At 51.6% G+C, this 25,881-nt stretch overlaps 6 non-coding genes and 1 pseudogene across 6 annotated transcripts; 3 read left to right on the top strand and 4 right to left on the bottom strand.

Moving 5' to 3' along the window:
* The first annotated feature begins 4,403 nt into the window (after window positions 1-4,403).
* On the top strand, window positions 4,404-4,567 carry LOC148826011 (U1 spliceosomal RNA). The gene has a single exon (XR_016092284.1). It is a non-coding gene; the product is annotated as a U1 spliceosomal RNA (small nuclear RNA).
* Window positions 4,568-6,727: 2,160 nt separating this feature from the next.
* Window positions 6,728-6,896, bottom strand: LOC148826012 (U1 spliceosomal RNA). Its single transcript, XR_016092673.1, has one exon. It is a non-coding gene; the product is annotated as a U1 spliceosomal RNA (small nuclear RNA).
* Window positions 6,897-13,570: 6,674 nt separating this feature from the next.
* LOC148826013 (5S ribosomal RNA) lies at window positions 13,571-13,689 on the top strand (annotated as a pseudogene).
* Window positions 13,690-14,312: 623 nt separating this feature from the next.
* LOC148826014 (U1 spliceosomal RNA) lies at window positions 14,313-14,476 on the bottom strand. The gene has a single exon (XR_016093413.1). It is a non-coding gene; the product is annotated as a U1 spliceosomal RNA (small nuclear RNA).
* A 2,548-nt stretch (window positions 14,477-17,024) lies between these two features.
* LOC148826015 (U1 spliceosomal RNA) lies at window positions 17,025-17,193 on the bottom strand. Its single transcript, XR_016092685.1, has one exon. It is a non-coding gene; the product is annotated as a U1 spliceosomal RNA (small nuclear RNA).
* A 6,955-nt stretch (window positions 17,194-24,148) lies between these two features.
* On the top strand, window positions 24,149-24,267 carry LOC148826016 (5S ribosomal RNA). Its single transcript, XR_016093032.1, has one exon. It is a non-coding gene; the product is annotated as a 5S ribosomal RNA (ribosomal RNA).
* Window positions 24,268-24,889: 622 nt separating this feature from the next.
* Window positions 24,890-25,053, bottom strand: LOC148826017 (U1 spliceosomal RNA). The gene has a single exon (XR_016093125.1). It is a non-coding gene; the product is annotated as a U1 spliceosomal RNA (small nuclear RNA).
* Between the last annotated feature and the right edge of the window lie 828 nt (window positions 25,054-25,881).

The raw sequence follows: 25,881 nt of genomic DNA on the forward strand, positions 1-25,881 counted from the left end.
TTTCCTGGGCTGCCTCCTCCGGTTGTTCCTGGGCCTCGGGGGAAGAAAGTTCCGTTTCCTCTAGGATGAGGAAACGGTTCTCCCTTACCACTCTTTTCTTTTGTCCTTCCGAAGGTGGATCCGCCCTGCATCTCTTCTCCCGCTTTCTCTTTCCCTTCTTGCTGGGAGTTATTAGGGCCCTTTCTCTGGTCAGCCATTTTGTCTGTCGTCCTGGCAGCCATCTTGTGGCACTGGTGCGGCTGGGGGTGTGGCCTCGGCAGTTTCGGTTCTCTGCGGGGGAGGTGCGGGTTCTTTGTTCTCACCTCTCTCCCTTTGTCTTGAGACCGGTTTCTGCCGGCCGGCTTCCACCACCTGCGCAAACGAAGGTTTGCTTACCTTGCATTGGTGAAGGGGGTGCTTACCTTTTTCTCTGATCATTTTCGTTGCCTTTTCATATGAGGCGTCCGTGGCCATGTAGGCCTCCATGTATCTCTCTGCCTTGTTGTCTTGCAGGCAGTAGAGATCTCCGGCCACCAACTGCAGGATCCCTTTCAGGAAGGTAATGAAAAAGGATTTCGCAGTTGTCATCGTCTCTGTTTTCTTGGTCCAGTGGAACCGGATCAGTGTCTTCTTGTCTGCCATCTGGAAAGGATAAAAAAGAAAAAAGGAAAGAAAGAGAGAGAGCAAGGTCCTGTGGAGAGGAGGGTTTAGCTGCTAAAGGAGCAGCAAGGGAGCCCTGGCCTTTGTCCTTGTGTGCAAAGCCCAGCTAGGTGCAGGCGCAGGAGGAGAGAGAGAGAGGGAGCGGATAGTCCTTCCGAGTCGCAAGGAAGAAAGTAAGAACTGCGGGCAGGTCACGAGTACCTACTCCCCGCCTAGAGGCCAAGAAGGCAGAGAGAGAGAGAGAGAGGGAGCGTATAGCGCTTCCGAGTGTCGAGGAAGAAAGCAAGCACTGCGGGCAGGCCACGAGTACCTACTCCCAGCCAAGAGGCCAAGGAGGCGGAGCAAGAGAAAGGGGGAGGGGAGAGGATAGAGGAGAGAGAGAGAACGTTGCTGCCGGATCCCACCCAGCTCAGCTGCTCCTTGGCCTTAACCCCCTAGGCTCAACCTAGGGCGATACCAGCTCAAGCATTCTTCAGGATCTTCGATCGCCTTCTAGAACTTTGGAAAGACAGGAACTGCGGGCATGCCACTTGAACTTGATCTTAGCCAAAAGGCCGATAAAATTGGATTCCAGCTCACTGGCCCTGCAAAACTTAGTTCAAGACTTTAAACTCTCAGACACATATAGATGTATATATCCCACAACAGCAGGATATACATGGTCAGGGAGGAATAGCAGCTCCAGAATTGACTATTGCTTTGTCTCAGCGAGAGTGAAAGTTGTTGGGGTCACTCTTCAGCCTGTCTTCTTCTCATATCACCAAGCTTTAGGGTGTAGAGAGGAACTCCAGGGCGGGACTGTCTTTGGCCCAGGCCTCTGGAAACTCAACACAAAGCTGCTAGAGAACGAGGGGGTAGTATCCCGCTACAAGGAGAAACTATCACAGTGGCTGTCCTTGCAGTGTCTGTATGGGTCAGTAGGAGAGTGGTGGGAGGAGGTGAAGGTGAGGACAAGGGCTTCTTTCATGGCTGAGGGAAGGAAGGCTGCCAGACGGAGAGGAGTGTTAGCCAGGAAACAGAGGCAGCTGCAGCGTCTCTACATGATGCTGCACAGTGGCTTCAATGTGCTCGAGGATATCACCCTTTTAAAAAAGGACATCCGGAGCATAGCGGAAGAAAGTAGTCGAGGAGTGCTGTTAAGAAGCTGAGTGCAGTTCTTGGAAGAAAATGAGAAGTGTACTCGCTTCTTTTTCAGGAAAGTGGTAGGCTCCAAGTCTTTCATGGAAAGTGTAGTTGATGAGGAGGGAAGAGAGAGAACAGAGCCGAGTGCTATCCTCTCCTGCATCGAGGCCTTCTACTTAAGACTGTACAGAGGTAAAGGATGAAGAAATTCATTTTTTTACCTCAAAGCTAGAAAACGTTTTGAGTGAAGAAGACAGGGAAGTACTTGAGAGGGATTTGACAGTAGAAGAGCTGAGACAGGCTATGGAGAGCTTACAGAAGGGGAAAACTCCGGGTGCTGACGGGCTCCCTAAGGAATTTTATTGCACCTTTTGGGATCTGCTTCAGGATCCGCTAAAGCTCCTTTACAAGGAAAGCTATAAGACAGAATTGCTGCCTGACTCCTTAAGAGAAGGCACTATCTCTCTCTTGTTTAAGAAAGGAGCAAAGAATGACATAAAGAACTGGAGACCCCTCAGCCTGTTAGGCGTGGACACTAAGATCCTGTCCAAAGCCCTTTTCCTGTACCTACAAAATGTAGTGACCTCACTGGTAGGGAAAGAACAGACTTGTGGGATAGCAGGATGCCTTGATGAGCGACAACCTGGCCTTGTTGAGGGATGTCTGTCTGTACTCAGAGGACCGCTCCCTCCCTCTGTGCATTTTAGGTGTAGACCTAGAAAAGGCCTTTGACCGCCTAAACCGGCAGTACTTAACATCAGTACTTGAGCACAGGAAGTTTGGCCCCATCATGAGAAAGTGGATTAACCTGCTGTACACAGGTAGCAACAGCAGAGTAATGGTTAATGGCAATAGATCATGCCCCTTTGAAGTCTGTTCAGGGGTGAGGCAGGGCTGCCCATTATCCCCCTTGTTATTCGTTTTGGCTATGGAGCCCTTAGCCTGTGCCTTGCGCCAGGATCAGGCCATTAATGGGATACCAGTGCCTGGAAGTGGGGGGGGAGAGGTAAAGACATCTCTATAAATGGATGACGTCACCCTGCTCCTCTCTGACAATGTCTCAATTAGCAGAGCTCTGCAGTGCTGTGATCGTTTCTCTTTGGCTTCCTCTGCAAAAATTAACAAATCTAAGAGTGAGATTTTTTATCAGAACTGGAGGGAGCCAAAAGAAGGACATGATCTCAGGCTGCAAGAGAAGAGAATTAAGGTCCTGGGGGTGTATTTTGGAGAAGAGATGGGAACAGTAAATTGGCAGATCAAATTGCCAATCTTAAACAAAAAACTGATGCAATGGAAGGACCGAAACCTCACCATGACAGGGAAGGTGCTGGTCATAAAAGCCCAGCTCTTGCCTGTATTGAATTTTCTGGTTTCTATCTTCCCAATCGCACACCGTGTTGCAGCGGTGCTGAGGAGATGGATGTTTCATTTTGTATGGGGTGGGAAGCAGGAAAGACTCAGAAGGGAAATAATGTACAGGCCGCTATTCTCAGGGGGGAAGTCTGTCCCAGATATTGCCATGAAGCTGATGTGCATTTTCCTGGCCATTGTGCTGAGAGGCTTTGCAACAGCACCTGAAGCGCGTACCTGGACTTTTTTTGCCAGGCCCTGGGTAGGTAGCGAGGTGTTTAGAGTGTGGGGTGTCAGACCCAAGCTGGATGTCCCACTCTCTGACACATGCCCTGCAATTTATGGGACAGTTAAAAGTTTTCTAAGATCTCACCCAATTGGCCATATTCCCCTCCGAGATGTCAGCATCCAAAAACTGGAAGATTTCGTTGCACCGCAGAAGAATAGGCAGACCCCTGTGGGCATTTTAACATCAGCCCAAACAAGGAAGGTGTGGAAACACACATCCTCTAACGTCCAAAAACTGGAAGATTTCGTTGCACCGCAGAAGAATAGGCAGACCCCTGTGGGCATTTTAACATCAGCCCAAACAAGGAAGGTGTGAAAACACACATCCTCTAAGTTTCTGTGCAACATTCACAGAGATTTAGCCTGGAGTGTCGTCCACCAGTGCTTACCGGTACGAACTTTCTTGTACCGTAGGGGCCTCACCCCCAGCCCTCGCTGGGTTAGGGTGGGCTGCGGCGAGGAGGAGACTGTGACCCATCTCCTGTGGTCCTGCTTTTTTGCTAAGGCCTTCTGGGCACAGTTTGAAGATTGGTTGCAAGCTCTCTCGCTCCAATTTACAATGACCGCTGCTTTCGTCATATACGGCATCTCTCCTGTCAAACTTCCTCCTGACGTGTTTGACAGGATCTGGGCCGTGGTGAACAGTGGGAAAGACGCCCTGTGGAGAATGAGGAACATGGGGCTCTTTAAAGGCATCGAGGTCCCAGTCAAGGCAGCAGGTAGCCTGGCCCTGTTCATCACCCGAGAGAACTATTACTTCAGAGATCTGTGGAGAGAAGGGAGGGAGGAAGCAGAAAATCTGTGGGAAATAGAGAGCATAGGTCAATATCTCAAGAAACTGTGAAAAACATTATCAAGTTTAAGTAAAGTATGTGATTTGCACCAGAAAAAAAGAAAATTGTTGCTATGTAACTGGTACCATGTCAAAATGTAATGAGATGTGATGATATATACTGTTTTAAGTATGTATATTAATGTAAACCTTTCTAATTTGTGATGTCCTGAATTTTTTTATGAAAAGAAAATAAAGTTCTTAAAAAATCGGTTCACCCAGGGGGAGGCTCGGCCATTGCACTCCGGCTGTGCTGACCCCTGCGAATTCCCCAAATGTGGGAATCTCGACTGCATAATTTCTGGTAGTGGGGGACTGCGTTCACGCTCTCCCCTGATGTGCTTGGTCCAATATCGGATAAGGGAAAGTTACGACACCACGAGCTGCGATAGGATCCCAGTTCGAAAGGAGTCGATGCCACTGCTGGTTCCCGGTTTCTTTTAGTTAGAGGTCCAGGGAAGCATTTCAAGCTGGTTCCACTACTCCTTCCAGACATTAATTCCCTTTTCAAAGTCAGTCGTCTTGCTGTAGTCTGCATTATTTAGGCTGATTATCGAGGTTAGCCTTTATTTGGTCATGGGGGCCTCGGTACTGTATGCTAATTCTCAAGACAGTTTCACCCGTTTTCTGATTGCTAGGTTCTGTACCAGTGCAGACATGTCAAACAGTGAATGGCTGTACCTCTATTGTATCCGTGCTCAATGAATGAAATCAGTAATAAATGAATATATGTATAGTCTATTGTATCCGTGCTCAATTTGGGTGGGCAAAACGAGAAAACAAGCGTGCCGTTTCCTACACATCTGCAGTCGCCAATGCGCATTCGCAGTATGTCCCGGGACGCAATTCGGCCTCATTTGCATAACACCAGACCGGCAGATCACTACGCAAGCTCGCGTCGTGCGCCTGCCACACACCGAACAAACACCGGAGCCTTTTCAGCAATTTCCAAAAAACGGGCCTGCTCGCCTACCCACAAGGTTTGTCTCTTACCCGCTCTCCAGAGCCTGCTGCCTTCTGTGCTGTTCTCTCGGCACCGCTGCAGCGCACACAACTCCTGCAGCGCGGGGAGAAAGTTTCCACGCTCCGCCGCAGGGAAGGCTCGCTCCGTGCGCACACGTCCTCTCAATGCCAGTTCAACAAGTGCTCCGCATTAGCAGCGTCGGGGCTCCGGCGTGTCGCACCTCACCTCACCTCGCACAGCCCCCTCCTTGAATGTCTGGCGCTGGGCATGCCCCGCCCTCCTCCACCTTATCTTATCGCGTGTGACCACCGACAATGGCCACAATGCCGGGGAATGGCACCTGTAAAGTGTTAACTGGGGCACAGGAACAGCCCGTCTCGTCTCGGGGGCCGGCTTCAAAGACAATACAGCAAACACAGCGGGGCGGGGGAAGTAGACGACACGACACATGCAGGTACATTCAGCTCCGGCGGGAACGAGTCATTTGTCGGCCTTTTCAAGTGCTGGGAGCCGAGTAATCCTTCGCTTGTATTGTTTCTCCCCGGTGACTAGATCTCACCCTGCGACTCTCGACTGGGCTCACCCACGGCAGCCCAGCAGGTGTGAGCCTAGCCGGCACCCGGATGGGAGATTCCCCCCGGAAAAGCTCAGGTTGCTGCTGCTCCTGCAAGACGTGTGACTGGGACCAGTAGGGAGCGCTCACCCTGCGGTCTGTGTGGCTTTCTTATGCCCCAGCATCCTGATGGCGACACTCTGCTGCACAAACAGGCGCCGTCCTTCGGGGGAGGCGTAAAACCGAAGTCCCGACCCTCCTTAGCCTTTAAGAAATCCCAGGGCGTTTCACAAAGTGAGACGCCGCGGGTGTCACTCTGGTGTTAGTGTTCCCCTTTACCAATCAGTCGGGGTCTCCTCCTAATCCCCGTCTCATATGTAACAATCAATGACGAGGCCCCCCTGTCCCGCGATATTGCACTTGTCTCCTGGCCGCTGGCTGGCGCCGTGAGATTTAGCACTCGCGCAAGAGATCGGGGGCAGAGCGCGAACGCGGTCTCCCACCCCCCACAAAGTGTGCGCTCCAGGTTCCCTCTCAGGGCTCTGCAACACAGCGGAAAGGCAGCAAGAAGGAGCCTCTTGCTCTGACGCCGCAAGGCCACAAGAGGGCGGAGGTGCCGCGCGCCCAGCCGACGTGTTGGACTGGTGCGCTTTATGTGCTGAAATAAACACGCGACAGCCCAGAAATGTTTTGAGTGCTGTGCATTGGAGGTTTTTGTCTTGTGAAGACTTGCCTTGTGTTCTTCCGAGCAGTTTGTTTGTTCTCCTCCAGTGCGGGACAAGTCAACACAAGGGAGCACATTCGCCAACATCCAGGTACACAATGCGATTTGGAAAGAAGCTCCTTTCCAAAGACCTGCACACGAACGATCCTTCAGTCCCGCTCGGGGGGCGCGGAGCCCCAGCCACACACAGCTTCATGTAACGAGTCAGCTCGTGGTGTCATAACTCTTCCGTATCTGATATTGGACCAAGCACATCAGGGGAGAGCGCGAACGCAGTCCCCCACTACCAGAAATTATGCAGTCGAGATTCCCACATTTGGGGAATTCGCAGGGGTCAGCACAGCCGGAGTGCAATGGCCGAGCCTCGCTCTGGGTGAACCGATTCGATTTTTAAGAACTTTATTTTCTTTTCACAAAAAAGTACAGGACATCACAATTTAGAAAGCTTTACATTAATATACATATTTAAAACAGTATAAATGATCACATCTCATTACATTTTGACACGGTACCAGTTACATAGCAACAATTTCTTTTTTTCTGGTGCAAATCACATTCTTTACTTAAACATGATAATGTTTTTCACAGTTTCTTGAGATATTGACCTATGCTCTCTATTTCCCACAGATTTTCTGCTTCCTCCCTCCCTTCTCTCCACAGATCTCTGAGGTAATAGTTCTCTCGGGTGATGAACAGGGCCAGGCTACCTGCTGCCTTGACTGGGACCTCGATGCCTTTGAACAGCCCCATGTTCCTCACTCTCCACAGGGCGTCTTTCCCACTGTTCACCACGGCCCAGATCCTGTCAAACTTCCTCCTGACGTGTTTGACAGGAGAGATGCCGTATATGACGAAAGCAGCGGTCAGGGTAAATTGGGGCGAGAGAGCTTGCAACCAATCTTCAAACTGTGCCCAGAAGGCCTTAGCAAAAAAGCAGGACCACAGGAGATGGGTCACAGTCTCCTCCTCGCCGCAGCCCACCCTAACGCAGCGAGGGCTGGGGGTGAGGCCCCTACGGCACAAGAAAGTTCGTACCGGTAAGCACTGGTGGACGACACTCCAGGCTAAATATCTGTGAATGTTGCACAGAAACTTAGAGGATGTGTGTTTCCACACTTTCCTTGTTTGGGCTGATGTTAAAATGCCCACAGGGGTCTGCCTATTGTTCTGGGGTGCAACGAAATCTTCCAGTTTTTGGACGCTGACATCTCGGAGGGGAATATGGCCAATTGGGTGAGATCTTAGAAAACTTTTAACTGTCCCATAAATTGCAGGGCATGTGTCAGAGACTGGGACATCCAGCTTGGGTCTGACACCCCACACTCTGAACACCTCCCTACCTATCCAGAGCCTGGAAAAATAAGCGCAGGTACGCGCTGCAGGTGCTGTTGCAAAGCCTCTCAGCACAGAGGCCAGGAAAATGCACAGCAGCTTCGTAGCAATATCTGGGACAGACTTCCCCCCTGAGGGTAGCGGCCTGTACATTATTTCCCTTCTGAGTCTTTCCTGCTTCCCACCCCATAGAAATTGAAACATCAATCTCCTCAGCACCGCCACAACACGGTGTGGGATTGGGAAGGTAGAAGCCAGAAAATTCAAGACAGGCAAGAGCTCAGCTTTGATGACCAGCACCTTCCCTGTCATGGTGAGGTCTCGGTCCTTCCATTGCATCAGTTTTCTGTTTAAGATTGGCAATTTGTTCTGCCAATTTACTGTTCCCATCTCTTCTCCAAAATACACCCCCAGGACCTTAATTCTCTTCTCTTGCAGCCTGAGATCATGTCCTTCTTTTGGCTCCCTCCAGTTCTGATAAAAAATCTCACTCTTAGATTTGTTAATTTTTGCAGAGGAAGCCAAAGAGAAACGATCACAGCACTGCAGAGCTCTGCTAATTGAGGCATTGTCAGAGAGGAGCAGGGTGACGTCATCCATGTATAGAGATGTCTTTACCTCTCCTCCCCCACTTCCAGGCACTGGTATCCCATTAATGGCCTGATCCTGGCACAAGGCACAGGCTAAGGGCTCCATAGCCAAAACGAATAACAAGGGGGATAATGGGCAGCCCTGCCTCACCCCTGAACAGACTTCAAAGGGGCGTGATCTATTGCCATTAACCATTACTCTGCTGTTGCTACCTGTGTACAGCAGGTTAATCCACTTTCTCATGATGGGGCCAAACTTCATGTGCTCAAGTATCGATGTTAAGTACTGCCGGTTTAGGCGGTCAAAGGCCTTTTCTAGGTCTACACCTAAAATGCACAGAGGGAGGGAGCGATCCTCCGAGTACAGACAGACATCCCTCAACAAGGCCAGGTTGTCGCTCATCAGGCGTCCTGCTATCCCACAAGTCTGTTCTTTCCCTACCAGTGAGGCCACTACATTTTGTAGGCGCAGGAAAAGGGCTTTGGACAGGATCTTAGTGTCCACGCCTAACAGGCTGAGGGGTCTCCAGTTCTTTATGTCATTCTTTGCTCCTTTCTTGAACAAGAGAGAGATAGTGCCTTCTCTTAAGGAGTCAGGCAGCAATTCTGTCTTATAGCTTTCCTCGAATAGGAGCAGTAGCGGATCCTGAAGCAGATCCCAAAAGGTGCAATAAAATTCTTTAGGGAGCCCGTCAGCACCCGGAGTTTTCCCCTTCTGTAAGCTCTCCATAGCCTGTCTCAGCTCTTCTACTGTCAAATCCCTCTCTAGTACTTCCCTGTCTTCTTCACTCAAAACGTTTTCTAGCTTTGAGGTGAAAAAATGAATTTCTTCATCCTTTACCTCTGTAGAGCTGTACAGTCTTGAGTAGAAGGCCTCGGTGCAGGAGAGGATAGCACTCGGCTCTGTTCTCTCTCGTCCCTCCTCATCAACTACACTTTCCATGAAAGACTTGGAGCCTACCACTTTCCTGAAAAAGAAGCGAGTACACTTCTCATTTTCTTCTAAGAACTGCACTCTGCTTCTTAACAGCACTCCTCGACTACTTTCTTCGGCTATGCTCCGGATGTCCTTTTTTAAAAGGGTGATATCCTCGAGCACATCGAGGCCACTGTGCAGCATCGTGTAGAGACGCTGCAGCTGCCTCTGTTTCCTGGCTAGCACTCCTCTCCGTCTGGCAGCAGCCTTCCTTCCCTCAGCCATGAAAAAGGCCTTTGTCCTCACCTTCACCTCCTCCCACCACTCTCCTACTGACCCGTACAGACACTGCAAGGACAGCCACTGTGATAGTTTCTCCTTGTAGCGGGATACTACCCCCTCGTTCTCTAGCAGCTTTGTGTTGAGTTTCCAGAGGCCTGGGCCAAAGACAGTCCCGCCCTGGAGTTCCACTCTACACCCTAAAGCCTGATGATCTGAGAAGAAGACAGGCTGAAGAGTGACCCCAACAACTTTCACTCTCGCTGAGACAAAGCAATAGTCAATTCTGGAGCTGCTATTCCTCCCTGACCATGTATATCCTGCTGTTGTGGGATATATACATCTATATGTGTCTGAGAGTTTAAAGTCTTGAACTAAGTTTTGCAGGGCCAGTGAGCTGGAATCCAATTTTATCGGAGAGCTAGACTGCGTGTCTGTGTGCTCTAAGATACAATTAAAATCCCCTCCCACTATCACGTCTGTGCTACATAACAATAGGGGAGAGAGTGCCTTGAGTAGCTCCACCCTTCCTCCCACGTCAGTAGGACAATACACATTGATTAGCCGCAGGTTAACGGTCCCCCATTCCACATCCACACACAGCAACCTGCCATCTATGACCCTCTGAATACTTTTCAATTTGAAAGCCCATCCTTTGAAAAGAATGGCCACGCCAGAGGCTCTGTTGTTATTGTCCCCTGACCAAACAGAAGGCCCTTTATCCCACCTATCTTCAAAGCTTTTATACCTCTCTTGATAGGCTAAAGCACACTCCTGCAACATCAACACATCTCCCTCTCTCTGCTGGAGGTAATCAAAGACAGACTGACATTTAACTCTGTCATTGATACCTCTGGTGTTAAGAGAAATTATGTTTAGAGCCATATTACATAAGAAAGTGGAACCAGTCTTTACAAAACACATTTCTCTTCTGTCTCACCTGTTACCTTCTTCTTTTTCTTTTTCTTCTTACCAATTTCCTGCCAGCCATCCTCTGAATGAGCCTTCATCAGGGTGGCAGCAGTAAAAGCGTTCACGGAGTCCCTTTCAAGGAAGGGGGTAGAGGGAGGGGTGGAGGGGTTCCAGCTGTCCCCATCACCATGCTCTCCTTCCTCCTCGCTCGGGGAGAAAACAGAGTCATTTTTCCTTTTCCTCACGTCCAGCTCCTAGGAGCACTGAGGGGAAAAGGGTGCAGCCGATGCACCAGTCTCCTCTTCCCCCTCACCCACCAGCTGCTGCAGATCCTCCGTGATGGACTGGATGGAGGAGAGGAGGGCATCTGTAGCACTTGCAGAGTCTGGGAAAAGCAGCTCCACTGAATCCTGGGTATCCTCGCTGGACCCGCTCCACCGGGGGGCCCCACACTGGCCCTCGTTCTGAGGAGCAGGAGTGGGGGAGGGGTCCTCGCTGTTCTCGGGGGTTTTCAAACCCTCGTGCTTGTCTGGTGCAGTCTGCGGTTGTGGGGGCGTAGTGGATCTTTCTTCCACTGGCCCCGGAGCCACAGCAGGACTGATCCTGGCTGGAGGCTGAGAGTCTTTGTCCAACAAGGGTTCTTTGTTTGACTTGTTGTTTGCTTTGGCTTTTCGGGCCGGTTTGGCTGAAACAAGCACTGCCTCATCCTTTCTCATTTTGAGTTTATTGGCGTAGACGTGAGGGCAGTTCTTAAAAACGTGTCCTTCCGAGCCACATAAATTGCACTTTGGCAGCATTGAACAGTCAGAGGCTAAATGTCCCTGTTTGCCACAGGTCTTGCAGCATTTCACAGTGCAGGACGATGCCAGGTGTCCCACAGCACCACAGCGCCGACACACCTTTGGTTGTCCCACATAAAAAACATAGCCATTGCAGGCGCCCAGCCGGATTGTAGAGGGCAGGTGCCTTAAGCCTCCATTTACATTGTCCGGTAGCAAGCGAACCTCGAATTTCCTTGCTCCTGTTTTTATACCGTCAACATCTCTAACCTCAGTTCCATGGTGGACGGTGCAGTACTGGTTAAGCCAGGTGTGAATGTCCTCCGTCTTTGCCAGTTCCGAGAACATAACAACATGCACGGTTTTCCTCTCTCTCTGTGTCAAAGGCTGCAAGTTGATCTTCTCAAGAGCAGGAACTTTCCCTCTTTTTGCCTCAAACACATCCACACATTGTTCAAACAGAGGATAGGTAGCAAATACAACCTCAAATGCTTTCTGACCTGGGAGAGCGAAGATGAAATCCAAGTGCCGAGGTTCAAAGCCAAGTTCCTTCTGCAACACTTTTCTGCTGAACTGCATACGATCCATGAAGAGGTCATCCAAAAGCTCAAAACGCACAGCATTCTTGCAGGATCCAAAAGTTGCCATTTCATAAACTGCAAAACAAACACTGCTTCCACAAAACAAGAAAACAATCCAACAACTCCACCTACAAGCTGATCAAGGTATCTCCCCTGCCAGGTAAGTATGAGCTGTACAAGCCCCTGCAAGCGGCCCGCACCCACAGCACAAAGCGCGCAGCCTAGGCCAGCTCCTCGCCCCGCACACCACCGCCTCCTGCTGGGCCCACTCTTTCGCACACTCACACGCCACACTAACACTCAAAAGGGTGGGCAAAACGAGAAAACGAGCGCGCCGTTTCCTACACATCTGCAGTCGCCAATGCGCATTCGCAGCATATCCCGGGACGCAATTCGGCCTCATTTGCATAACACCAGACCGGCAGATCGCTACGCATGCTCGCGTCGTGCGCCTGCCACACACCGAACAAACACCGGAGCCTTTTCAGCAATTTCCAACTTCCAATTTCCAATTGACCACCGACAATGGCCACAATGCCGGGGAATGGCACCTGTAAAGTGTTAATTGGGGCACAGGAACAGCCTGTCTCGTCTCGGGGGCCGGCTTCAAAGACAATACAGCAAACACAGCGGGGCGGGGGAAGTAGACGACACGACACATGCAGGTACATTCAGCTCCGGCGGGAACGAGTCATTTGTCGGCCTTTTCAAGTGCTGGGAGCCGAGTAATCCTTCGCTTGTATCGTTTCTCCCCGGTGACTAGATCTCACCCTGCGACTCTCGACTGGGCTCACCCACGGCAGCCCAGCAGGTGTGAGCCTAGCCGGCACCCGGATGGGAGATTCCCCCCGGAAAAGCTCAGGTTGCTGCTGCTCCTGCAAGACGTGTGACTGGGACCAGTAGGGAGCGCTCACTCTGCGGTCTGTGTGGATTTCTTATGCCCCAGCATCCTGATGGCGAAACTCTGCTGCACAAACAGGCGCCGTCCTTCGGGGGAGGCGTAAAACCGAGGTCCCGACCCTCCTTGGCCATTAAGAAATCCCAGGGCGTCTCTCAAAATGAGACGCCACGGGTGTCACTCTGGTGTTAGTGTTCCCCTTTACCAATCACTCGGGGTCTCCTCCTAATCCCCGTCTCATATGTAACAATCAATGACGAGGCCCCCCTGTCCCGCGATAATGCACTTGTCTCCTGGCCGCTGGCTGGCGCCGTGAGATTTAGCACTCGCGCAAGAGATCGGGGGCAGAGCGCGAACGCGGTCTCCCGCCCCCCACAAAGTGTGCGCTCCAGGTTCCCTCTCAGGGCTCTGCAACACAGCGGAAAGGCAGCGAGAAGGAGCCTCTTGCTCTGACGCCGCAAGGCCACAAGAGGGCGGAGGTGCCGCGCGCCCGACGACGTGTTGGACTGGTGCGCTTTATGTGCTGAAATAAACACGCGACAGCCCAGAAATGTTTTGAGTGCTGTGCATTGGAGGTTTTTGTCTTGTGAAGACTTGCCTTGTGCTCCTCTGAGCAGTTTGTTTGTTCTCCTCCAGTGCGGGACAAGTCAACACAAGGGAGCACATTCGCCAACATCCAGGTACACAATGCGATTTGGAAAGAAGCTCCTTTCCAAAGAGCTGCACACGAACGATCCTTCAGTCCCGCTCGGGGGGCGCGGAGCCCCAGCCACACACAGCTTCAAGTAGCGAGTCAGGCGCCATGGCTTTTGCTTGTGGCCACACCACCCTGAATGTTCCTGATCTCGTCTGATCTTGGAAGCTAAGCAGCGTTGGGCCTGGTTAGTACTTGGGTGGGAGACTGCCTGGGAATACCAGGTGCTGCAAGCTTTTGCTCTCTCGGCCAGCAGGGGTCGCCGTTGGTACCGTAGGTTTTGGGAGGAAAACCTGGAGGATGGAAAGGTGATCTATAGCCTCATCTCTAGAGATGTTTTGTTGCTATGGCATGTGTGTGACCCATATAAAAAAAAACCCATTTGTAAAACGAATATCGAAGCTGCCTCTAAATCTGCAAATGAAGATGAGTCGATAAACCACTTGTTTTTCGTATGACTATACATATATTCATTTATTACTGATTTCATTCATTGAGCACGGATACAATAGAGGTACAGCCATTCACTGTTTGACATGTCTGCACTGGTACAGAACCTAGCATTCAGAAAACGGGTGAAACTGTCTTGAGAATTAGCATACAGTACCGAGGCTCCCATGACCAAATAAAGGCTAACCTCGATAATCAGCCTAAATAATGCAGACTACAGCAAAATGACTGACTTTGAAAAGAGAATGAATGTCCGGAAGGAGTAGCGTAACCAGCTTGAAATGCTTCTCCGGACCTCTAACTAAAAGAAACCGGGAACCAGCAGTGGCATCAACTCCTTTCGAACTGGGATCCAATCGCAGCTCGTGGTGTCATAACTCTTCCGTATCTGATATTGGACCAAGCACATCAGGGGAGAGCGCGAACGCAGTCCCCCACTACCAGAAATTATGCAGTAAAGATTCCCACATTTGGGGAATTCGCAGAGGTCAGCACAGCCGGAGTGCAATGGCCGAGCCTCACTCTGGGTGAACCTCCTTCTTGATCAAGGTATCTCCCCTGCCAGGTAAGTATAAGCTGTACAAGCCCCTGCAAGCGGCCCGCACCCACAGCACAAAGCGCGTAGCCTAGGCCAGCTCCTCGCCCCTCACACCACCGCCTCCTGCTGGGCCCACTCTTTCGCAGACTCACACGCCACAGTAACACTCAAAAGGGTGGGCAAAACGAGAAAACGAGCGCGCCGTTTCCTACACATCTGCAGTCGCCAATGCGCATTCGCAGCATGTCCCGGGACGCAATTCGGCCTCATTTGCATAACACCAGACCGGCAGATCGCTACGCAAGCTCGCGTCGTGCGCCTGCCACACACCGAACAAACACCGGAGCCTTTTCAGCAATTTCCAAAAAACAGGCCTGCTCGCCTGCCCACAAGGTTTGTCTCTTACCCGCTCTCCAGAGCCTGCTGCCTTCTGTGCTGTTCTCTCGGCACCGCTGCAGAGCACACAACTCCTGCAGCGCGGGGAGAAAGTTTCCACGCTCCGCCGCAGGGAAGGCTCGCTCCATGCGCACACGTCCTTTCAATGCCAGTTCAACAAGTGCTCCGCATTAGCAGCGTCGGGGCTCCGGCGTGTCGCACCTCACCTCACCTCGCACAGCCCCCTCCTTGAATGTGTGGCGCTGGGCATGCCCCGCCCTCCTCCACCTTATCTTATCGCGTGTGACCACCGACAATGGCCACAATGCCGGGGAATGGCACCTGTAAAGTGTTAATTGGTGCACAGGAACAGCCCGTCTCGTCTCGGGGGCCGGCTTCAAAGACAATACAGCAAACACAGCGGGGCGGGGGAAGTAGACGACACGACACATGCAGGTACATTCAGCTCCGGCGGGAACGAGTCATTTGTTGGACTTTTCAAGTGCTGGGAGCCGAGTAATCCTTCGCTTGTATCGTTTCTCCCCGGTGACTAGATCTCACCCTGCGTCTCTCGACTGGGCTCACCCACGGCAGCCCAGCAGGTGTGAGCCTAGCCGGCACCCGGATGGGAGATTCCCCCCGGAAAAGCTCAGGTTGCTGCTGCTCCTGCAAGACGTGTGACTGGGACCAGTAGGGAGCGCTCACCCTGCGGTCTGTGTGGCTTTCTTATGCCCCAGCATCCTGATGGCGACACTCTGCTGCACAAACAGGCGCCGTCCTTCGGGGGAGGCGTAAAACCGAGGTCCCGACCCTCCTTGGCCATTAAGAAATCCCAGGGCATCTCTCAAAATGAGACGCCGCGGGTGTCACTCTGGTGTTAGTGTTCCCCTTTACCAATCAGTCGGGGTCTCCTCCTAATCCCCGTCTCATATGTAACAATCAATGAAGAGGCCCCCCTGTCCCGCGATATTGCACTTGTCTCCTGGCCGCTGGCTGGCGCCGTGAGATTTAGCACTCGCGCAAGAGATCGGGGGCAGAGCGCGAACGCGGTCTCCCGCCCTCCACAAAGTGTGCGCTCCAGGTTCCCTCTCAGGGCTCTGCAACACAGCGGAAAGGCAGCGAGAAGGACCCTCTTGCTCTGACGCCGCAAGGCCACAAGAGGGCGGAGGCGCCGCGCGCCCGGCCGACGTGTTGGACTGGTGCGCTTTATGTGCTGAAATAAACACGCGACAGCCCAGAAATGTTGTGAGTGCTGTGCATTGGAGGTTTTTGTCTTGTGAAGACTTGCCTTGTGCTCCTCCGAGCAGTTTGTTTGTTCTCCTCCAGTGCGGGACAAGTCAACACAAGGGAGCACATTCGCCAACATCCAGGTACACAATGCGATTTGGAAAGAAGCTCCTTTCCAAAGAGCTGCACACGAACGATCCTTCAGTCCCGCTCGGGGGGCGCGGAGCCCCAGCCACACACAACTTCCAGTAGCGAGTCAGGCGCCAAGGCTTTCGCTTGCGGCCGCACCACCCTGAATGTTCCCGATCTCGTCTGATCTTGGAAGCTAAGCAGGGTTGGGCCTGGATGGGAGACTGCCTGTTAATACCAGGTGCTGCAAGCTTTTGCTCTCTCGGCCAGCAGGGGTCGCCGTTGGTACCGTAGGTTTTGGGAGGAAAACCTGGAGGATGGAAAGGTGATCTATAGCCTCATCTCTAGAGATGTTTTGTTGCTATGGCATGTGTGTGACCCATATAAAAAAAACCCATTTGTAAAACGAATATCGAAGCTGCCTCTAAATCTGCAAATGAAGATGAGTCTATAAACCACTTGTTTTTCGTATAACTATACATATATTCATTTATTACTGATTTCATTAATTGAGCACGGATACAATAGAGGTACAGCCATTCACTGTTTGACATGTCTGCACTGGTACAGAACCTAGCAATCAGAAAACGGAGAATTAGCATACAGTACCGAGGCTCCCATGACCAAATAAAGGCTAACCTCGATAATCAGCCTAAATAATGCAGACTACAGCAAAATGACTGACTTTGAAAAGGGAACGAATGTCCGGAAGGAGTAGCGTAACCAGCTTGAAATGTTTCTCCAGACCTCTAACTAAAAGAAACCGGGAACCATCGACTCCTTTCGAACTGGGATCCTATCGCAGCTCGTGGTGTCATAACTCTTCCGTATCTGATATTGGACCAAGCACATCAGGGGAGAGCGCGAACGCAGTCCCCCACTACCAGAAATTATGCAGTCGAGATTCCCACATTTGGGGAATTCGCAGGGGTCAGCACAGCCGGAGTGCAATGGCCGAGCCTCGCTCTGGGTGAACCGATTCGATTTTTAAGAACTTTATTTTCTTTTCACAAAAAAGTACAGGACATCACAATTTAGAAAGCTTTACATTAATATACATATTTAAAACAGTATAAATGATCACATCTCATTACATTTTGACACGGTACCAGTTACATAGCAACAATTTCTTTTTTTCTGGTGCAAATCACATTCTTTACTTAAACATGATAATGTTTTTCACAGTTTCTTGAGATATTGACCTATGCTCTCTATTTCCCACAGATTTTCTGCTTCCTCCCTCCCTTCTCTCCACAGATCTCTGAGGTAATAGTTCTCTCGGGTGATGAACAGGGCCAGGCTACCTGCTGCCTTGACTGGGACCTCGATGCCTTTGAACAGCCCCATGTTCCTCACTCTCCACAGGGCGTCTTTCCCCCTGTTCACCACGGCCCAGGTCCTGTCAAACTTCCCCCTAACGTGTTTGACAGGAGAGATGCCGTATATGACGAAAGCAGCGGTCAGGGTAAATTGGGGCGAGAGAGCTTGCAACCAATCTTCAAACTGTGCCCAGAAGGCCTTAGCAAAAAAGCAGGACCACAGGAGATGGGTCACAGTCTCCTCCTCGCCGCAGCCCAACCCTAACGCAGCGAGGGCTGGGGGTGAGGCCCCTACGGTACAAGAAAGTTCGTACCGGTAAGCACTGGTGGACGACACTCCAGGCTAAATTTCTGTGAATGTTGCACAGAAACTTAGAGGATGTGTGTTTCCACACCTTCCTTGTTTGGACTGATGGTAAATTGCCCACAGGGGTCTGCCTATTGTTCTGGGATGCAACGAAATCTTCCAGTTTTTGGACGCTGACATCTCAGAGGGGAATATGGCCAATTGGGTGAGATCTTAGAAAACTTTTAACTGTCCCATAAATTGCAGGGCATGTGTCAGAGAGTGGGACATCCAGCTTGGGTCTGACACCCCACACTCTGAACACCTCCCTACCTATCCAGAGCCTGGAAAAATAAGTCCAGGTACACGCTGCAGGTGCTGTTGCAAAGCCTCTCAGCACAGAGGCCAGGAAAATGCACAGCAGCTTCGTAGCAATATCTGGGACAGACTTCCCCCCTGAGGGTAGCGGCCTGTACATTATTTCCCTTCTGAGTCTTTCCTGCTTCCCACCCCATAGAAATTGAAACATCAATCTCCTCAGCACCGCCGCAACACGGTGTGGGATTGGTAAGGTAGAAGCCAGAAAATTCAAGACAGGCAAGAGCTCAGCTTTGATGACCAGCACCTTCCCTGTCATGGTGAGGTCTCGGTCCTTCCATTGCATCAGTTTTCTGTTTAAGATTGGCAATTTGTTCTGCCAATTTACTGTTCCCATCTCTTCTCCAAAATACACCCCCAGGACCTTAATTCTCTTCTCTTGCAGCCTGAGATCATGTCCTTCTTTTGGCTCCCTCCAGTTCTGATAAAAAATCTCACTCTTAGATTTGTTAATTTTTGCAGAGGAAGCCAAAGAGAAACGATCACAGCACTGCAGAGCTCTGCTAATTGAGGCATTGTCAGAGAGGAGCAGGGTGACGTCATCCATGTATAGAGATGTCTTTACCTCTCCTCCCCCACTTCCAGGCACTGGTATCCCATTAATGGCCTGATCCTGGCACAAGGCACAGGCTAAGGGCTCCATAGCCAAAACGAATAACAAGGGGGATAATGGGCAGCCCTGCCTCACCCCTGAACAGACTTAAAAGGGGCGTGATCTATTGCCATTAACCATTACTCTGCTGTTGCTACCTGTGTACAGCAGGTTAATCCACTTTCTCATGATGGGGCCAAACTTCATGTGCTCAAGTATCGATGTTAAGTACTGCCGGTTTAGGCGGTCAAAGGCCTTTTCTAGGTCTACACCTAAAATGCACAGAGGGAGGGAGCGATCCTCCGAGTACAGACAGACATCCCTCAACAAGGCCAGGTTGTCGCTCATCAGGCGTCCTGCTATCCCATAAGTCTGTTCTTTCCCTACCAGTGAGGCCACTACATTTTGTAGGCGCAGGAAAAGGGCTTTGGACAGGATCTTAGTGTCCACGCCTAACAGGCTGAGGGGTCTCCAGTTCTTTATGTCATTCTTTGCTCCTTTCTTAAACAAGAGAGAGATAGTGCCTTCTCTTAAGGAGTCAGGCAGCAATTCTGTCTTATAGCTTTCCTCGAATAGGAGCAGTAGCGGATCCTGAAGCAGATCCCAAAAGGTGCAATAAAATTCTTTAGGGAGCCCGTCAGCACCCGGAGTTTTCCCCTTCTGTAAGCTCTCCATAGCCTGTCTCAGCTCTTCTACTGTCAAATCCCTCTCTAGTACTTCCCTGTCTTCTTCACTCAAAACGTTTTCTAGCTTTGAGGTGAAAAAATGAATTTCTTCATCCTTTACCTCTGTAGAGCTGTACAGTCTTGAGTAGAAGGCCTCTGTGCAGGAGAGGATAGCACTCGGCTCTGTTCTCTCTCGTCCCTCCTCATCAACTACACTTTCCATGACAGACTTGGAGCCTACCACTTTCCTGAAAAAGAAGCGAGTACACTTCTCATTTTCTTCTAAGAACTGCACTCTGCTTCTTAACAGCACTCCTCGACTACTTTCTTCGGCTATGCTCCGGATGTCCTTTTTTAAAAGGGTGATATCCTCGAGCACATCGAGGCCACTGTGCAGCATCGTGTAGAGACGCTGCAGCTGCCTCTGTTTCCTGGCTAGCACTCCTCTCCGTCTGGCAGCAGCCTTCCTTCCCTCAGCCATGAAAAAGGCCTTTGTCCTCACCTTCACCTCCTCCCACCACTCTCCTACTGACCCGTACAGACACTGCAAGGACAGCCACTGTGATAGTTTCTCCTTGTAGCGGGATACTACCCCCTCGTTCTCTAGCAGCTTTGTGTTGAGTTTCCAGAGGCCTGGGCCAAAGACAGTCCCGCCCTGGAGTTCCACTCTACACCCTAAAGCCTGATGATCTGAGAAGAAGACAGGCTGAAGAGTGACCCCAACAACTTTCACTCTCGCTGAGACAAAGCAATAGTCAATTCTGGAGCTGCTATTCCTCCCTGACCATGTATATCCTGCTGTTGTGGGATATATACATCTATATGTGTCTGAGAGTTTAAAGTCTTGAACTAAGTTTTGCAGGGCCAGTGAGCTGGAATCCAATTTTATCGGAGAGCTAGACTGCCTGTCTGTGTGCTCTAAGATACAATTAAAATCCCCTCCCACTATCACGTCTGTGCTACATAACAATAGGGGAGAGAGTGCCTTGAGTAGCTCCACCCTTCCTCCCACGTCAGTAGGACAATACACATTGATTAGCCGCAGGTTAACGGTCCCCCATTCCACATCCACACACAGCAACCTGCCATCTATGACCCTTTGAATACTTTTCAATTTGAAAGCCCATCCTTTGAAAAGAATGGCCCCGCCAGAGGCTCTGTTGTTATTGTCCCCTGACCAAACAGAAGGCCCTTTATCCCACCTATCTTCAAAGCTTTTATACCTCTCTTGATAGGCTAAAGCACACTCCTGCAACATCAACACATCTCCCTCTCTCTGCTGGAGGTAATCAAAGACAGACTGACATTTAACTCTGTCATTGATACCTCTGGTGTTAAGAGAAATTATGTTTAGAGCCATATTACATAAGAAAGTGGAACCAGTCTTTACAAAACACATTTCTCTTCTGTCTCACCTATTACCTTCTTCTTTTTCTTTTTCTTCTTACCAATTTCCTGCCAGCCATCCTCTGAAAGAGCCTTCATCAGGGTGGCAGCAGTAAAAGCGTTCACGGAGTCCGTTTCAAGGAAGGGGGTAGAGGGAGGGGTGGAGGGGTTCCAGCTGTCCCCATCACCATGCTCTCCTTCCTCCTCGCTCGGGGAGAAAACAGAGTCATTTTTCCTTTTCCTCACGTCCAGCTCCTGGGAGCACTGAGGGGAAAGGGGTGCAGCCGATGCACCAGTCTCCTCTTCCCCCTCACCCACCAGCTGCTGCAGATCCTCTGTGATGGACTGGATGGAGGAGAGGAGGGCGTCTGTAGCACTTGCAGAGTCTGGGAAAAGCAGCTCCGCTGAATCCTGGGTATCCTCGCTGGACCCGCTCCACCGGGGGGCCCCACACTGGCCCTCGTTCTGAGGAGCAGGAGTGGGGGAGGGGTCCTCGCTGTTCTCGGGGGTTTTCAAACCCTCGTGCTTGTCTGGTGCAGTCTGCGGTTGTGGGGGCGTAGTGGATCTCTCTTCCACCGGCCCCAGAGCCACAGCAGGACTGATCCTGGCTGGAGGCTGAGAGTCTTTGTCCAACAAGGGTTCTTTGTTTGACTTGTTGTTTGCTTTGGCTTTTCGGGCCGGTTTGGCTGAAACAAGCACTGCCTCATCCTTTCTCATTTTGAGTTTATTGGCGTAGGCGTGAGGGCAGTTCTTAAAAACGTGTCCTTCCGAGCCACATAAATTGCACTTTGGCAGCATTGAACAGTCAGAGGCTAAATGTCCCTGTTTGCCACAGGTCTTGCAGCATTTCACAGTGCAGGACGATGCCAGGTGTCCCACAGCACCACAGCGCCGACACACCTTTGGTTGTCCCACATAAAAAACATAGCCATTGCAGGCGCCCAGCCGGATTGTAGAGGGCAGGTGCCTTAAGCCTCCATTTACATTGTCCGGTAGCAAGCGAACCTCGAATTTCCTTGCTCCTGTTTTTATACCGTCAACATCTCTAACCTCAGTTCCATGGTGGACGGTGCAGTACTGGTTAAGCCAGGTGTGAATGTCCTCCGTCTTTGCCAGTTCCGAGAACATAACAACATGCACGGTTTTCCTCTCTCTCTGTGTCAAAGGCTGCAAGTTGATCTTCTCAAGAGCAGGAACTTTCCCTCTTTTTGCCTCAAACACATCCATACATTGTTCAAACAGAGGATAGGTAGCAAATACAACCTCAAATGCTTTCTGACCTGGGAGAGCGAAGATGAAATCCAAGTGCCGAGGTTCAAAGCCAAGTTCCTTCTGCAACACTTTTCTGCTGAACTGCATACGATCCATGAAGAGATCATCCAAAAGCTCAAAACGCACAGCATTCTTGCGGGACCCAAAAGTTGCCATTTCGTAAACTGCAAAACAAACACTGCTTCCACAAAACAAGAAAACAATCCAACAACTCCACCTACAGGCTGATCAAGGTATCTCCCCTGCCAGGTAAGTATGAGCTGTACAAGCCCCTGCAAGCGGCCCGCACCCACAGCACAAAGCGCGCAGCCTAGGCCAGCTCCTCGCCCCGCACACCACCGCCTCCTGCTGGGCCCACTCTTTCGCACACTCACACGCCACACTAACACTCAAAAGGGTGGGCAAAACGAGAAAACGAGCGCGCCGTTTCCTACACATCTGCAGTCGCCAATGTGCATTCGCAGCATGTCCCGGGACGCAATTCGGCCTCATTTGCATAACACCAGACCGGCAGATCGCTACGCAAGCTCGCGTCGTGCGCCTGCCACACACCGAACAAACACCGGAGCCTTTTCAGCAATTTCCAAAAAACGGGCCTGCTCGCCTGCCCACAAGGTTTGTCTCTTACCCGCTCTCCAGAGCCTGCTGCCCTCTGTGCTGTTCTCTCGGCACCGCTGCAGCGCACACAACTCCTGCAGCGCGGGGAGAAAGTTTCCACGCTCCGCCGCAGGGAAGGCTCGCTCCGTGCGCACACGTCCTTTCAATGCCAGTTCAACAAGTGCTCCGCATTAGCAGCATTATCACCTCACCTCGCACAGCCCCCTCCTTGAATGTCTGGCGCTGGGCATGCCCCGCCCTCCTCCACCTTATCTTATCGCGTGTGACCACCGACAATGGCCACAATGCCGGGGAATGGCACCTGTAAAGTGTTAATTGGGGCACAGGAACAGCCCGTCTCGTCTCGGGGGCCGGCTTCAAAGACAATACAGCAAACACAGCGGGGCGGGGGAAGTAGACGACACGACACATGCAGGTACATTCAGCTCCGGCGGGAACGAGTCATTTGTCGGCCTTTTCAAGTGCTGGGAGCCGAGTAATCCTTCGCTTGTATCGTTTCTCCCCGGTGACTAGATCTCACCCTGCGACTCTCGACTGGGCTCACCCACGGCAGCCCAGCAGGTGTGAGCCTAGCCGGCACCCGGATGGGAGATTCCCCCCGGAAAAGCTCAGGTTGCTGCTGCTCCTGCAAGACGTGTGACTGGGACCAGTAGAGAGCGCTCACCCTGCGGTCTGTGTGGCTTTCTTATGCCCCAGCATCCTGATGGCGACACTCTGCTGCACAAACAGGCGCCGTCCTTCTGGGGAGGCGTAAAAGCGAGGTCCCGACCCTCCTTGGCCATTAAGAAATCCCAGGGCATCTCTCAAAATGAGACACCGCGGGTGTCACTCTGGTGTTAGTGTTCCCCTTTACCAATCAGTCGGGGTCTCCTCCTAATCCCCGTCTCATATGTAACAATCAATGACGAGGCCCCCCTGTCCCGCGATATTGCACTTGTCTTCTGGCCGCTGGCTGGCGCCGTGAGATTTAGCACTCGCGCAAGAGATCGGGGGCAGAGCGCGAACGCGGTCTCCTGCCCCCCACAAAGTGTGCGCTCCAGGTTCCCTCTCAGGGCTCTGCAACACAGCGGAAAGGCAGCGAGAAGGAGCCTCTTGCTCTGACGCCGCAAGGCCACAAGAGGGCGGAGGTGCCGCGCGCCCGGCCGACGTGTTGGACTGGTGCGCTTTATGTGCTGAAATAAACACGCGACAGCCCAGAAATGTTTTGAGTGCTGTGCATTGGAGGTTTTTGTCTTGTGAAGACTTGCCTTGTGCTCCTCCGAGCAGTTTGTTTGTTCTCCTCCAGTGCGGGACAAGTCAACACAAGGGAGCACATTCGCCAACATCCAGGTACACAATGCGATTTGGAAAGAAGCTCCTTTCCAAAGAGCTGCACACGAACGATCCTTCAGTCCCGCTCGGGGGGCGCGGAGCCCCAGCCACACACAGCTTCCAGTAGCGAGTCAGGCGCGATGGCTTTCGCTTGCGGCCACACCACCCTGAATGTTCCCGATCTCATCTGATCTTGGAAGCTAAGCAGGGTTGGGCCTGGTTAGTACTTGGATGGGAGACTGCCTGGGAGTACCAGGTGCTGCAAGCTGTTGCTCTCTCGGCCAGCAGGGGTCGCTGTTGGTACCGTAGGTTTTGGGAGGAAAACCTGGAGGATGGAAAGGTGATCTATAGCCTCATCTCTAGAGATGTTTTGTTGCTATGGCATGTGTGTGACCCATATAAAAAAAACCCATTTGTAAAACGAATATCGAAGCTGCCTCTAAATCTGCAAATGAAGATGAGTCGATAAACCACTTGTTTTTCGTATAACTATACATATATTCATTTAGTACTGATTTCATTCATTGAGCACGGATACAATAGAGGTACAGCCATTCACTGTTTGACATGTCTGCACTGGTACAGAACTTAGCAATCAGAAAACGGGTGAAACTGTCTTGAGAATTAGCATACAGTACCGAGGCTCCCATGACCAAATAAAGGCTAACCTCGATAATCAGCCTAAATAATGCAGACTACAGCAAAATGACTGACTTTGAAAAGGGAACGAATGTCCGGAAGGAGTAGCGTAACCAGCTTGAAATGCTTCTCCGGACATCTAACTAAAAGAAACCGGGAACCAGCAGTGGCATCGACTCCTTTCGAACTGGGATCCGATCGCAGCTCGTGGTGTCATAACTCTTCCGTATCTGATGTTGGACCAAGCACATCAGGGGAGAGCGCGAACGCAGTCCCCCACTACCAGAAATTATGCAGTCGAGATTCCCACATTTGGGGAATTCGCAGGGGTCAGCACAGCCGGAGTGCAATGGCCGAGCCTTGCTCTGGGTGAACCTCCTTCTTGATCAAGGTATCTCCCCTGCCAGGTAAGTATGAGCTGTACAAGCCCCTGCAAGCGGCCCGCACCCACAGCACAAAGCGCGCAGCCTAGGCCAGCTCCTCGCCCTGCACACCACCGCCTCCTGCTGGGCCCACTCTTTCGCACACTCACACGCCACACTAACACTCAAAAGGGTGGGCAAAACGAGAAAACGAGCGCGCCGTTTCCTACACATCTGCAGTCGCCAATGCGCATTCGCAGCATGTCCCGGGACGCAATTCGGCCTCATTTGCATAACACCAGACCGGCAGATCGCTACGCAAGCTCGCGTCGTGCGCCTGCCACACACCGAACAAACACCGGAGCCTTTTCAGCAATTTCCAAAAAACGGGCCTGCTCGCCTGCCCACACGGTTTGTCTCTTACCCGCTCTCCGGAGCCTGCTGCCTTCTGTGCTGTTCTCTCGGCACCGCTGCAGCGCACACAACTCCTGCAGCGCGGGGAGAAAGTTTCCACGCTCCGCCGCAGGGAAGGCTCGCTCCGTGCGCACACGTCCTTTCAATGCCAGTTCAACAAGTGCTCCGCATTAGCAGCGTCGGGGCTCCGGCGTGTCGCACCTCACCTCACCTCGCACAGCCCCCTCCTTGAATGTCTGGCGCTGGGCATGCCCCGCCCTCCCCCACCTTATCTTATCGCGTGTGACCACCGATAATGGCCACCATGCCGGGGAATGGCACCTGTAAAGTGTTAATTGGGGCACAGAAACAGCCCGTCTCGTCTCGGGGGCCGGCTTCAAAGACAATACAGCAAACACAGCGGGGCGGGGGAAGTAGACGACACGACACATGCAGGTACATTCAGCTCCGGCGGGAACGAGTCATTT

Source organism: Atractosteus spatula, chromosome 10 (assembly GCF_055471065.1).
Source record: "Atractosteus spatula isolate fAtrSpa1 chromosome 10, fAtrSpa1.hap1, whole genome shotgun sequence".
In the NCBI taxonomy this organism is placed as follows: domain Eukaryota; kingdom Metazoa; phylum Chordata; class Actinopteri; order Semionotiformes; family Lepisosteidae; genus Atractosteus; species Atractosteus spatula.